We start from the raw sequence: 14,795 nt of genomic DNA on the forward strand, positions 1-14,795 counted from the left end.
CAGCTGAACCTCATAGCGCCATGGTGGCCGGCCAGGCCATGGTTCCCGGAGCTGCTCAGCCTCTCGGAGATGCCTCCGATTCACCTCCCGACGGGCCCAGCACATCATCTGGCACAGCAGGGGGGCAGGGTCATCCACCCCGTGCCACAGAAACTCGGGTGGTTCCTGAGCAGATCACGCTAGGGCACCTCTGCCTCTTCCAGGCCAATCTGGAGATCATACAGGGCGCCAGGAGCAAGGCTACGAGGGCCCAGTATAAGAGAAAATGGACCAGGTTCTCCCTCTGGCCGGACGCCAAAGACATCGTCCCTCTGGCATGTAGTTTGGATGATGTGCTCTCCTTCTCAGCACACCTCGCCCACTCGGGCATGCAGGTGGACACCTGCCGCACTTACCTTGCAGCCATCGAGGCCTACAGGAACTCGGAGGAAGGGGTCTTCTCCTCCATTCCAATTGTCAAAAAACATTTGACGGGGCTTGCTAGGCTCTACCCGCTCATCAGTAGGCCACACCCTGTATGGGACCTGAACATAGTCCTCCGCGCCCTGGCGCACAAACCGTTTGAGCCAATGGCGTCCGCGGACATCAGGCTGGTCACCATCAATACGGCCTTACTGATAGGCCTCACCTCGGCTGGAAGAGTCAGCGAGATCCAGGCACTCATCGCCTCAGAACCATATACTACCTTTCACAGGGACAAGGTAGTCCTGCGAACGCACCCAGCATTTCTGCCTAAGGTGCCGTCTGCTTTCCATTTGAATGAGGAAATCGTCCTCCCTACTTTTTTTGTGGATCCTAAGGAGGAGGCACAGAGTTCTTCACTGGCTGGATGTCAGGCTTGCCCTGAAATTCTACCTGGACAGGACTAAGGGCTTCCACAAGTCAGACACCCTATTTGTCACCTTTGGCGGTGCAAGACCAGGCTATCAGGACTCCAAGGCCTCCATATCACGCTTGATGGCTATCAAAGAAGCATACGAGGGGCAGCACAAGCTGATTCTGGCTAACATGCATGCCCACGTAGTCAGGGCCAAGGCAACGGCCTTCGCATTCCAGCGCCTTGTCCCTTGGCAGGTCATAAGCAGGGCGGTCACTTTACCGGCATTACTGTTTGGATGCCTGCTCTAGATCTGATGCGGCTTTCGGACAGGCGGTTCTCAGGAAACTATTTGCTTAAGGAGGGTCTCCTCTCCACCCTGGGGCTACATTCAGTTGTAATCGCCCATGCTGTATGGAGGAAAGGGGACGGGGTGTAAGAGTAATTATAAGTTACTCACTGTAGTAACTAGCGTTCTCTTAGTCCATAGTCCCCTTTTCTCCATACGTCCCACCATCCTCCTCCCTAATAATACTGGTGTCATTAGGCAATGCTAAATCTATTGTCAACGCGTCAATGGGGACTGAGGTGTGGCGCCGGATGGCAGAGTCAGGGCAGTGCATGCCCCCAGGGACGCACCCCCACGTGCCTCTAAACTTAAAGGGGAAGATGTTTTTTTCTGATGAAAAAGATTCCATCTCGCGTCCCTTGGAAGTGACGCCCATGCAGTATGGAGGAAAGGGGACTAGGGGCTAAGAGTACGTTAGTCACTATGGTGAGTAACTTATAATTTTCCTATCGGGATTACTGGAGGCAGAGAGGTCACACAGGACAAGATAGTTTATTTTTGCAATAAGCTTGTAACTTGTCTTGACTTTGATTTTGGTGTTTACTCGATACTGTTCACCTACATAGCATTTTGCTTGCCGCATGCAAGTCCACACAGCGTCATTTTACAGGCTCCTTCACTATAGTAAAGTGGAGAACCTCATCCCCAGGTCCACAGAACACTCGACCTCACTCCACCACGGTCTGATGTTATGTAGGTAGGCAGTGAGGGAGTCGGACTCCCATCAACAAAGGCCAAGTCAAAACAGACTGGCTTTTTCCTGGACACACAGAACACTAGACCTCATGACGCCACGTGCCGCTAGGGTTTGATGTTATGTAGGCAGGGGGGACAAGCAGCCAGTGAGGGAGGCTGACTCCCAAAACATAGGCCAGTGAAAACAGACCGGACTTTTCCCTGCCACACAGAACACTCAACCTCACGCTGCTACGCTCTGCTAGGGTCTGATGTTATGTAGGCAGGCAGTGAGGAAGGCTGACTCTCAAAACGAAGGCCAGTGAAAACAGACTGGACTTTTCCCAGACACACAGAACACTCAACCTCACTCCGGAGGGACAAGGAGCAGATGAAGCAAGGTTGGGAAGAGCCATCTTACAACACTTGTTTCAATAAGGTATGCCTTTTCCCTTTACACCTCCTGTTACAAATTGTTAACTGCTGTGGTAATCTAATTTAATCCATGAAAGATCCAATGCTGGAGAAGGAGTATGTTTCTTATCTGTACCTCCTGTTCTCCAGCATTGGTATCTTACATGGATTGACATTCTCCCCCCTACCACTCGTAAAGGAGAAAGGCTACATTACGCCAACTTTCATTCCGATGGGATCATAATCTGAAGATGACCTCCTAGGAGGTGCTTGTCACTTGAGGTCCCATTGGCTGAGGCAAAATGCACCCCAAAGGACTTAGATGAGCTACTAAGGTGAGCCTAAAAGTTCGATTATAAACTATAATAAAATGTTAGAGGATTCCCAGCCTATCGGCGGGGAATAGTCCAAAGCACTTGAATCCATGAAAGATACCAATGCTGGAGAACAGGAGTTACAGATAAGCAACAAACTACTTACTCTCTTTCGCCTATGAACTTTGCTTACTACTTTTAGTAGTAACAAAGTTAAACAGCGACACACAACCCTCCTGCCATCCCCTCCACTCCCATCTCTTCTTCATTGACATCATTCAAACCTCTTTCTGAATCTGATATTTCTCTTTAATAGATTCACATGCTGTTTGAATATTCCCCGTCGTCAGGCTGGGAATCCTAGGCAATAAAAAAAGCAGTTTGTTTACATTTTAAAACTATCACTTTAGTGCGCTATCATTTTGGGTCATATTAGCCCACATCCAATTGACAGGTCACCCTTATCTCCACCCCCGGAGGCCATCTTCAGATTTTATTTACTGCATGTTCAGTGTTGGGAGCCCACAAAAAAGATATTTCTTTGATGATTTTTCTATTTTTTTTTTTTACTACTCTTCACGACATCAGTAACTCCCTCTGCCCATCAGTGGTTTTGTTCCAGCTTCCCAACTCCTCTGGAGGTAGGGGTTCAGTGTGCTGTTGTTGAGGCCTTGGATCTGTCTGTGAAGCTGTAGCTTACACCAGGAAGAAAAGACTTTTCAAGGCCTGTGCTACTTGTCCTTTAAAGAACATCTAGTGGAGGATCTCCATGACGACGGCCTTTGTCTTTATTCTGACTATGTGATTAGCGACTGTTCAATCTGCCCGTTATTCTCCAATAAGACCCTTCAACACCATCACAAGACGTTAGTGGCTTGGTTAGACCATGGTGCTGGAGCCTCTGACATGACCTCTGTCTGTAGCCATGCTTCCCTCAGGCAGAGCAGGACCCTGGTATGTACCTCTTCATCCAAGAGGTCAAGGGCCTATGATGACTCTTCCCGTGGGAAAAGAGCTAAAAAAAAAGGTCATTCGACCCAAGCTCTTTGATGTAGACGTCATAGTCTGTGGTCCCATCAGCAACAATTTCGTCCATGAAGACAGCTTAGTCTTTGGCTACAAAATGCCCATCTGTGTCTTCTGCTGGTCTCCTCTCATCTGCCACGAAGCACGCGTCCGCACCTGGCCGGTCGACGACAATCCTAGTCTTGGACCCTGTGGATGACTCACAAACATTCAAGTCCTCTTTTCCGTCAATGCGCTCTTCGATGACCCAATCAATGCCAATTCTAAAGACAGCTTTGCTGACTACTATGGTGCACCGAACTCAATCGGCGGCTGTCACCATAACGACCACCTCAGCCGCAACAAAGGTGCACCTTGTTGACGGCTCCATGAGGCGTTGCTCTGGCTGGAGATTCTACTTCTATGCTTTCTGCACTGCCAAGCCCTATGTGTATCCATCCACTGTTTACACTGGCCTTGTAACTTCCCTCTTGCTGTTCCTTGCTGTATTCTTTCACCTGAGGACATTTTGCAAACTACCACTGATGCAGAGTCTGAGCAAGGAGGTGTCTCCTCTGACAACGCACATAGAGGACTCTCAAACAGATATTCTACCGTCTGCTCTGGCTGGAGGATGCACAAATATGCTTCCCTCCTCCAAGGGCACTCTCTGCTCCTGCTGGCCCATCTCCAAGGCCCGCTCCCACTTAACCAGAGCCACGCAACCTCTACTTGGGCATTTGATCCACACTGCAAACATTGGTGTCCGTGTTGCAGCATAGACTTCCTGAACCATTTGTTCTGCCACGCCAGGAGCTCCTGGTTGGCCAGCTGCCTGCTCCACCACCTCCGTCGGGACGCCCTTCACAAGCCTACACACTTGCTCGTCCTACTCCTTACGGATACTGATACGGAGGATGACATGCCCCAAGGTGATGTGTCTGTCCACACTAATACCTTGGATGAGTTTGATAATGTCATACTAGGGGATGACGAACCAGAGGGCATTCCTCTGAGATTCTCCACCTGATGAAATTGGCTCTTTCTAAGCCTTATGTCCAGGGCTGACAAATTGTTTGATCTCGTCAAAGAGGAACCAGAAGAAGGATGGTTTCTTAAACCAGCAATGGAAGCAAACAAGAATGTCTGTGGTTGCCATACCTGTACTCGAGGACATCTTGGAAAGATGGTCTGCCGACTATGAGAAATCCCTCTTCTGCCCCTGCAAAAAAAGACAGATTCAAGAAAAAGTACAAGGCTCCGGATTCAGCACCTAAATATCTACGAACACCACAACCCAGTCAGCAACAGCTCGGAAGAGTTCTGCAAATCCTTCCTCACCTTCAGTGCAACCCAACAAGTAGGGGAAACAGCCAGACTCCTTCGCAAAGCGCCTCATCTCCACAGCCGCAACTACGATCAAGGTGGCTAATGCTATGGCTATCCTGTGCTGCTACGACATGGAGTTCTGGTTCAAGATGAACCCATTATTGGATTTCCTTCCAGACGATAAGGAGGATAACGCTTTTACCTTCCTTTGAGATGGTTAGGCCGCCTCTGATCACGCAATTTCAGTGGCAGCAGATATTGCGGACACTGACTTCCGATAGATGGAAAACAGCGCTATCCTACACAGTCCTGGTTGGCTCAAGGCCACTCATTTCCATCCAGAAGTGCAACTCAAAGTGGTGGATATGCCCTTAAACGGTGAAGACCTGTTAGCCAAGAAGGTGTACAACACACTTCAAGCCATCAAAGGGGACATGGACAATGCCCGCTCCCTGGGCATGCTGCAGCAATAGCAGCAGTCCTTTCAGTCCAGGAAGAGACATTTTTCAAGGGCATCCTGCGACTACAGGCCTTTCTACCAGTCCCTGTCCTACCAATCCAGCGCCTACCACACATTTGAGTTACATGGGGAAGTCTCGCGCCTACAGGGGAAATCAGAACCATCACGGCTCCTCCCACACCAGCTGCTGATCCTCCAAACTAGGGCTGTGCCGAATAGCATATTTAGTATTCGGCCGAATACCGAATAGTTTGTGAATATGAAGCCGAATAGTTTCTTTAATTAATAAATCATGTTCCAAACTTGAAAAAACTCACTTATTAAAAATAAAATAAAGCACCATTTTAAATGCATTCTATACTTGTATTTCTCTTCATTGTAATCAATGCAGCATCTTTATTTAAAGAATAAAAGCCACAAAAAAAAAGCTGATTTCACCTTCATTGTCTGAGTAGGTGTAGGGTGTTTTCTCTCTGCTTGGTCTGGGTAGGGTGGGAGGCCATGCAGGGATTTATGTTTAGTAGGGATGGGCAAACAGAATGCTATGTATGGTATTTGTATAAGGTGTTTGGAGGCCCCAAGTAGGAAGTTTGTGGAGGTATTGGGGAGGCAGGATGCCAGTAATGGGGGCTTGCACTGTATGCCGGCAAAGTGTCAGCAATGGTGCCTTTGATTCCAAGACTTGCATGCTAATTTTGACGGTTCAGCCCACGTTTGCCATTTGGAGCCAAGCCGGACTCCAAGGCTCGGCCTGACTTGGCCCAACCCAGGAATTCTCTGGCTCTCCAAACTCTACATCCTATAAATTCCACCAACACAGCATAGCTCTCTGACTGTCTCATACAAAGTCCTCACACCTATCTTTACCCGCTGTCACACACTGGTCCACTTTGGAACTAGAGAGATTACCCAACATAAATTCCTCTGAGAGGCCTGTTAGGTGGGGGCATATTACTCTGCCTGACATAACCGAGCCCTGCTAGTCTCCACTACCTATTTTTAATTCTTAATGTTTCTCCATGGTCATGGCCAATAGGAACAAATGCTGCTCACTTTTCATTTATCCTCGCCGCTCCTTCTCGCCAATACACAAACATACGCACCTTATCATTCCTGATAAAATATAAAATAATGTTAAACTCAGGACTCAAGTCCTTAAAAAAAGAAAACTGACTGTCGTACGCAATGGGAGGTGACATGACAGGAACTGAATGTATCCTAAAGTGAAATATGCACATTTCTTTCAGTTTGTCTTTTCCAACTGAAGAAAGTGCCCATTGCATATAAACAGTCGCCAAAAGAAAATATGTTCCTGTATTGTTGCTGGCAAAGCATAAAAGGTGAGCACCTTTCATGTCTAAGAATATGTAACAAAACATGCCCTAAAGAACAGATTACAGTATGAAATATTTTACAGCTGTGAGATAGCAATTTGTCTGGTCTAGTGGCTAAGTGTCTGGTCTAATTCTATTCAGTTTTGCAAACTGAAGTCTATATTTGCCTTTCTGAGTTCTTGTTGCATTGCATTCAAATGAGAAGGACAAAGTATTTGGCAAGAGCCGAATAGCAAGAAACTATTCGGCCGGAGCCAAATAACTTTTTTTCAGCCAGAATTCGGCCCAATACTTACTCAAAGCCGAAGTTCGGTACACCCTTACTCCAAACAGGCCTTACTAGACCTTGCCCTCATCGATCCATTTTCACACCACAGTGCGACTCAAGGGTTGTCAAGCAGTAGTGTTCCATCACCACAGACAAATGGGTGCTGTCAATGATCCAGCAGGTACACACACTGGAATTCATTGTGTGCCCGCCCTCCATTCTTTCCTTGTCAAATGTAGAGAAGCACTTCCAATTACTCCTGCGAGAAGTTCAGTCCCTCCTCACCAAGGGGGAGATCAAGTGCATCCCATGCCAACAAGGGCAAGAAGTGTACTCAAAAAAACTCGGGGTTGGAGACCCATTATCGACCTACTCATCAACAAGTTCCTGCGGACTCCATCCTTAAAAATGGTCACCCTCAGCATATTCTGACACAGCTGCAGGAAGGGGATTTTCTGTCACCTTTAAAACTGGAGAACGCATACCTTCATGTCGCCGATCCATCTCCGACACCAAAGGTACTTAAGATTTACCATTGCAGGGCAACATTTTCAGTTTGAGGCCTTGCCCTAAGGCTGACGCTCAGCTCTGCGGCTATTCGCTAAATGTCTGGCCCCGGTGGCTGCTCCTCTGTCTTTCAGGGTGCACGTCTACTCGTACTTCAATTGACTGATTCGGGCAGACAGTCTTCCACTGTCTCATCGGCACATGGAGACTACAGTCCATTGCTTAACATCGCTGAGATTCACCATCAACTTTGCCAACTCTTACTTGGCTCCCTCGCAGCATGCTCTGTTCCTAGGAACTCGGCTGGGTGCTGTTGTGCACCGATACACCTTCGGAGGACCGAGTGAAAGAAATGCTAGCGAAATCTCTACTGCCATCTCACAAAACATTGGCGTCATTGTGCATGTTGAAGTCACTGCTAAGGATGATGTCATCCTGCATCCCTTTAACCTAGCACTGCAGGTTTCAAATGTGGCACATTCAGGAATTTGTTGATGTTCGATGGAAACAATTCTCCGGCGCAGGGCTAAACAAGATTGTGTTAACGCACCCCTTTCGCAAAGCTCTGTGCTTGTGAATGCTTCACTCCAATCTCACCCAGGGAGCACCCTTTCGTTTTCCAGACCGTCGGGTCATGGTCACAACGGATGCATCTTTGGAGGGCTGGGGAGCCCACACAGGCCACCTCCATACCAGGGGTCTCTGGTAGCCAGGGCAAAAACGTTGCACATCATCATCCTGGAGTAACGTGCTGTGTTATGGGGCCTGAAGTCTTTTCTACAACAATACAACCACAATGTTTTACATACTCCAACAAGGCTGCATCTGGTCCTCTGTTCTGTCGCCAGAAGCTCGGGCCCTATTGACTTGGGCTCTAGCAAACAACCTCTTTCTCCTCATGTTCCATCTACCAAGGATTCACAACACAGTGCCGGATTCTCTCAGCAGGGAATTGCGATCCTGCCACGAGTGGGAACCTCTATACAATCATGTCTGTTGCATCTTCAGCAGGTGGGGAACACCAGATGTTGATCTTTTTGAAACTTTGGATAACAAGAAATCCATGGCTTTTGCCAGCAGATTCCATCAGTCAAGGAGCCTAGGGGACGCCTCTCATATAGCTTTTGTGCTTGTTAATCTTCAGCGTTTCTCCACTTGATGTTCTGAGCATGGCCTCAACCCCTTCTGTGTGCAGGCTCCTGACGTCCTGTCATACCTGTTGCTGTTCTAGCTCACTCTTCTATCAAGGTTACCTGGCTGCCATTTCCAGGTTCACATGTTACCCTGGGATGCCTTTTTGTGGTCGTGTAGGCTCATCAAAAATTCCTTAGAGGGCTGTTCTGCTTGTTCTCTTCTGTAAGAGCACCTTCTCCAATGTGGGAGTTAAACATGGTCCTCTCCAAGCTCATGGTACTTCCTTCTGAGCCTTTACACAAAACCTCTCTAAAGCTTTTGTTCTGGAAGACTGCTCTGTTGGTCCCGGAAGACGTGTGGGGGAAATCCAGACCCTCTCGTGCAGGCCACCCTACCCCACTTTCCACAGATCCAAAACGTTCCTTTGCACTACCCCAACGTTCATGCTCAAGGTTCCGTCTTCATTACAGCTGAACAAACTGTGGTGCATTTTTGGGCTTTCTGGCCTCTTCTGCGGAACGCTCGTTGCACTCCTTCGATGTGATACGAGTCCTAAAGTTATACGTTTCCTGCACAAAATGTTTTTTCAAACCTTCACAACTGTGTGTGGCTTTTGGTCCACCTGGTATCGGCAATGCTCTTTCCAAAGCCTCCATTGCTCATTGGCTATCTTGCTGTATTTCCTACTGTCATCAACTGGCTTGCAGGCCTCTTGCGGGCAGGCCCAGAGCCACTTCCACAAGAGCCATCTGCTACCATGGCTTTCTTCTCTGGTGTTCCCCATTGAACTTTTGCAGGTCTGCCAAGTGGAGATTGGTGTCTACCTTTACAAGGTTTTACTGCATCGACCGGGATTCCACAGAGGATTCCAGGACAGCCAAGCAGTGCTGTGCAACCTCTTTGGGAGAGGTGAGTGTTCTGTGGTGAGTGTTTCCTTCAAGTGCGTGTGGGAGATTGGTGGGCCCTAGGATGTGAACACTCCTTTGCTTCGCTCTAATTTCTGGTGATTGTATTCTGCAAGGTCACAGGTTTTTTGGGGATGATGCCTACACCTCCTTGGTGTAGTTAAAAGAGAAATATCCTGGTTACCTCGCACTAAGTATATTGAAAAGGATGAGTATCCACACAGTGTTCGTTTCAGTGTTATTTATTCTTTATCAAGGCTATGGGTCTTTATGAGCCATTTACCCAGGCCATAGCCTTGATAAAGACCCTAGAGGTCGAAACACGTGTCGGCTAACCCCTACTAAGACTACATGTCTTCACTTGAATAAATAACACTGAACCCAACACTGTGTGGATACTCATCCTTTTCAATATACTAAGTGCGAGGTAGCCAGGATCTTTCTCTTTTTCCTTCAAGTGAGCTTTACCTCCACCCATGGTTGGTAGTGTCTGTGTGTGCTGCTTAGTAATCTATTCAAAAACAGCATGCAAATATATTGAAGATCCACTGCTGGAGAATTAATAGATGACTTTACTGTAATTCCTGTTCACCAGCATTGGTATCTTTCATAGATTCACATGCGACTCCCCATGCTACCCCGCATATGGCTCTTCTTGGCTCATATTGCCACGTTCACGTGTGCTTACCAAAATCTGAAAATAACCTCCAGGAGTGGAGCTAAGAGAGACTTGTCATTTGGCTTTGTTGCAATATGGTCCAAATTGACTCTGATAGAGCACTAATGTGACAGCAGTTTTAAAATTGAAACATACTTGCTTTATCTATTACCGAGTATTCCCAGCCTGACGACTGGACTATTCAAACAGCATGTGAATCTATGAAAGATACCAATGCCGGAGAATAGGAGTTACAAGTAAGTAACTCATTCCTTCTTTCTTATCTCAAGCTGACACTACCGCTTCCCTGCTTGAACCACCACTATCTCGACTTTTTCCCAAAGCATGTCTTCTCCTACTTATATTTATAACTTCTTTTATCAATGCATCTCTCTCTACCGCTGTTTTTCCTTCAGACTTTAAGCCTGCCATCATCCTTCCAATCCTAAAGAAACATTCTCTTCCTGTTAACTTTTGTCCCACCTTCCTTTTCTGTCAAAAATTCTGGAACAGGTTGTCTACTCCCAAGTTTCTTCCTATAGTGACGTATATTAACACTCCTACCACCACACCAATCGGGTTAATGTCCTCTTCAAATCCCAGAAGCTGCTCTTCTCCGCGTTTCTAACTAGCTACTCACCGTTCGCCACTCTAAACTGTCTTCAATCTGTATTCTTCTTGACCTCTCTGCAGCATCTGGCACAGTTAACCATATTACCCTCTTCCTTGCTGGGCTTCTCTGTTTCTATTTATCACTGGTTTCAAGCTTACCTGTCTGATGGATATTTCACTATCTCATGGGCTGGAAAACACCCTTCCTCATTCCCTTTTCTCTAGAGAGTCGCTCAAGGATCGACCCTAGCACCCCTTCTCTTTTCTCTGTGCATTTCTCTCTCATGTATTGTTTACTCTTTTGATCCATCTTCCGACCTTTATGCTGACTCACAGATTTATGTCTCCTTTTCAGATTTTCTCCATGCTACTCTTTCTTCCTGCCTTTTTTGAAATACAGTCCTGGATGCATGCTAATTTTCTCTACCTCAACTCGTATTTTCCTTCTTTCCCCGATTCTTTGAGGGTTGAGAGACTGGGATCTTTCTGAAGATGCCATGTAGGTGTTGTGTTTGGCCAGAAGGCCAACGACAAAGGCCTATACCACTACGGACGGAAGCAATTCTGCAGCTGGTGCAGGACCAAAGACTTGAATCCTTACTTATGCAATACTGCTGAAGCACTCTTATTTTACACCCAGTCCAGCAAGGGTACAGGTGAAGAGGGAAGGGATACTTGGCAGCACGCTCCATTTTTAAGCACATGCTCGACCAAGGTTCCTTTTTACCCATGCCTATCGTATTACAGTTTCTGAACAGGCTGTGGTGCTGGCTTTGGACCTATGTTTTTTTCCTGACTTTCATGATAGGAGCAGAGTTCAAACCGATGCACTCGTGTTCACTTGGAATACTTGCTTGGAAACCATATTTCACAATTTTTCAAGAGTCAGGTGATGCTAATAGTGTGTCCATCCATTCTCCTTTAAGGTTGTGTCGGAATTTCATCTCACTCAGAAAAATATTCACCAAACCTATACCCCCCTCACCCTTTCAAGGAGGAGAGGTTTCATAGACTTGATCCTAAAATAGCTGAACCAGCCAATTTAGGAATGAAGATCAGCTATTGGTCAGCTACTGCGGACCTAGAATAGGAAGTAGTGCATCAAAACAAATACTGCCCTGGGGGGATTGTGTTGGCTGTCTCTGAATGCTACACTATGTTAGTCAAGCACATTCCAGAGGGTTTTATGAACTTTTCACGAGAAAAGAAGCTGTCTCTTAGGCGCGCCAGAGAGGGGTTCAGACTATAGATCTATGCAAAGCGGCAACATAGTCATCACTGCATACATTTGCAAAACACTATTGAGCTCTTTCTCTTGAAAATCTCTCCTTAAATAGCTTTTTTGAAAAGTTGGGTGTTACCTAAAGAGTACAAAATAAATTCCCCAACGCGTCTGTGCACAGGGAAATAATTAACTGAGATCACTTGGTGTGGTGCAAGCTATGTATACTGATGTCACGTCTGGCGCTGATCATGAAGAGCACTGAAGGACTTTGATGCCAATGCCGCACAGTGCCCTCTGGTTGCAAAAGGTTTCTAAAATCCGCTGCTGTAGGAAGATGTATCTAAAAAGAGGAATTCGAGAGAGGAGCTTCCATCAGAAAGATTATTACTGGAGGTAAATAATTTGTTCTTTACATCAAGTACAAACGCAAAATGCCACAGCTTCGCCTTTAGTTACTAAGATGAGGAGTCCTTAGGCAATGCACTGTGGATTGGTCCCGGATATTTGCTTACTCTTTTCTCCAACACCACTGATCTTGAGAGAAGTACAAAAGCTGCAAGTAGAAGGCATGACTCTCATTCTGATTGCTTTGACGTGGGCTTACCAGGTATCGGACCCCCACCAGATGCACATGGCAGTAAAACCACCTATCAAACAAATCTCAAAACAAAATTTGCTCACACAGTGGCAGTAACAGTTTATCTGCCCAGAACCATAAAGTCTGAACTTGGCTGTGTGGCAATTGAAGTAGTAGAGTTCAGCCATTTACATCTTCCCCCACAATACATGGACGTCCTTAGGGAAACGCACACGCCTAATACACACATGCTATTTCAACAAATGGAAAGATTTGGTGTGGAGTGACATACAATCAACCCTGTACATTGCACATTATTCGATATTGTTACCTATTTAATGTACATTTGAGACTGTTTGTCATACAAGCCTGTTGTACTGAAGGGTATTTTACGTGTGTCTGTTTTGTTTTACAATTATTGACTATATCTATTTCCTTAACACCTCGCAATATGGCGGCAGATAAGACTTGCAGTTGCGATGAAAAATATGTAACAGACCTATTGGCCAGATAGTCTCTCTTTTCCCATGAGGGTGAGAGTTCCCCCATAACTAATATCAGCAACGGGGATGAGTTGTTTCAATTAAAAAAAAGATGTATTCGTGCTGAGATTCACGGCACAATAATGCTGGAATACCTGAGAAGTGGAGTATTACCCCAAGGTCTCGTGCGGAATGAGCCCTGTCTATTTGTAGACAACAAGGACTTTATTATCAGGTGGAGCTATATAGCCAACAAACGTGGCAGAGATTGGCTCACCCTTATTGTAGATACTGCCAAAGAGATGACAGAAAAGCAGGGTATCAATCTGGCCAAACTAGAAGAAGAAATCAAGAAATTAGTCCCGCTCGAGGCTTTTACTAAGAGACTTGATGAAATTATAAAGGAAATTAATGACTTTAAGGAGTCTACAGTTAGAGACAGGATCAGGAGACTTAAAAAAGACATAACGGATTATAAGCATGAAAAAGCGTTTCGATATACCCAAGACGATTATGTGACTGACCAGATGTATGATGGAGCTCAAAGAACGAACAAGCACCATGTGCGGTTTACACACGTCATACAGCTCACATAGTTCAGAGGATGATGGTACAATGAGTGATCGTAATTTTAGGAAACAACCACGTGGCACTGGACGAGGACGCGGGAATGGTAATAATTGACAAAGACAGCAACATTTCTGTTCAACACAACGAAGTAGGGGCCCACCAGCTGTTGTTTTAGACAGGGACATGATAGCATGGGATTACGAGCCCCATCTAACACGAAGCAAGACAGCCTATTGATCAATCTAACCTTGTATATACGAACTAAATAAGAGATGGCTGTGCTAGAGAAAGGATTTGAGTTTGTCCTCACCTCCTCCTATGATAGCTTCGATTCTCGTCTGGAAATGCAATACCTTTTTCGTAAGATCCACCTTAAGCCATATTTTAAGGACAACCCATTTGAAATGGAACAAAGTAACAGCGGGCTCCATAATTCCTCAAACTTTTGTCCTCCCACAGCTAGTCACAGCCCAGAATCCATCGTTTTTGAAAGAAGAGTTCTTTCTGAATTGGATCTTCTAGAGAAGACTAATAATGTTAGAGCCTTTCAGAATTGCTGTAGGTTACAATGACATGCGATTAATACACTGAAGAATAACATATCAATAGTTATTAGAAGTGCAGATAAAGGCGGTGCTATTGTTTTATTAGACCGCCTGGACTATATCACAGAATGTGATAGACAATTCACCGACACAACATTTTACTCAACTTTGGTGAGTGACCCGACTATCCGCCTCAAATCCCTCAAATAAAAAATGGAGAAAAAGCTAGGGAAAGAAAGTGGATAACTAAAAAAGGAGCAGAATACTTGGTCAAAATTGATCCAAGTATACCTCAATTTTATATCTTACCCAAGGTACATAAGACCCTTGTTCATCCCCCGGAAGGCCTATTGTCTCTGGTACCAACTAATTACTAGAACCATTGGCAAAATGTGCCGATTCCTTTCTGAAAGAATATGTTAAAGAAATGACATCATACATAAAAGATTCTATGAGCGTTATCAATCTTTTTGAGAACTTTCTGTCTGACGACAAAGAGATATATTGGTAACGTTCGATATAGTATCACTGTACACCACAATTCCCCAGATGGCCACGTTAGACATGATTGAAGAACTGCATTTTGCAAAAAGAGAGGTGTCGCACCAAACTCAT

Source organism: Ambystoma mexicanum, chromosome 9 (genome assembly GCF_040938575.1).
Source record: "Ambystoma mexicanum isolate Mex_15411 chromosome 9, UKY_AmexF1_1, whole genome shotgun sequence".
NCBI lineage: Eukaryota > Metazoa > Chordata > Amphibia > Caudata > Ambystomatidae > Ambystoma > Ambystoma mexicanum.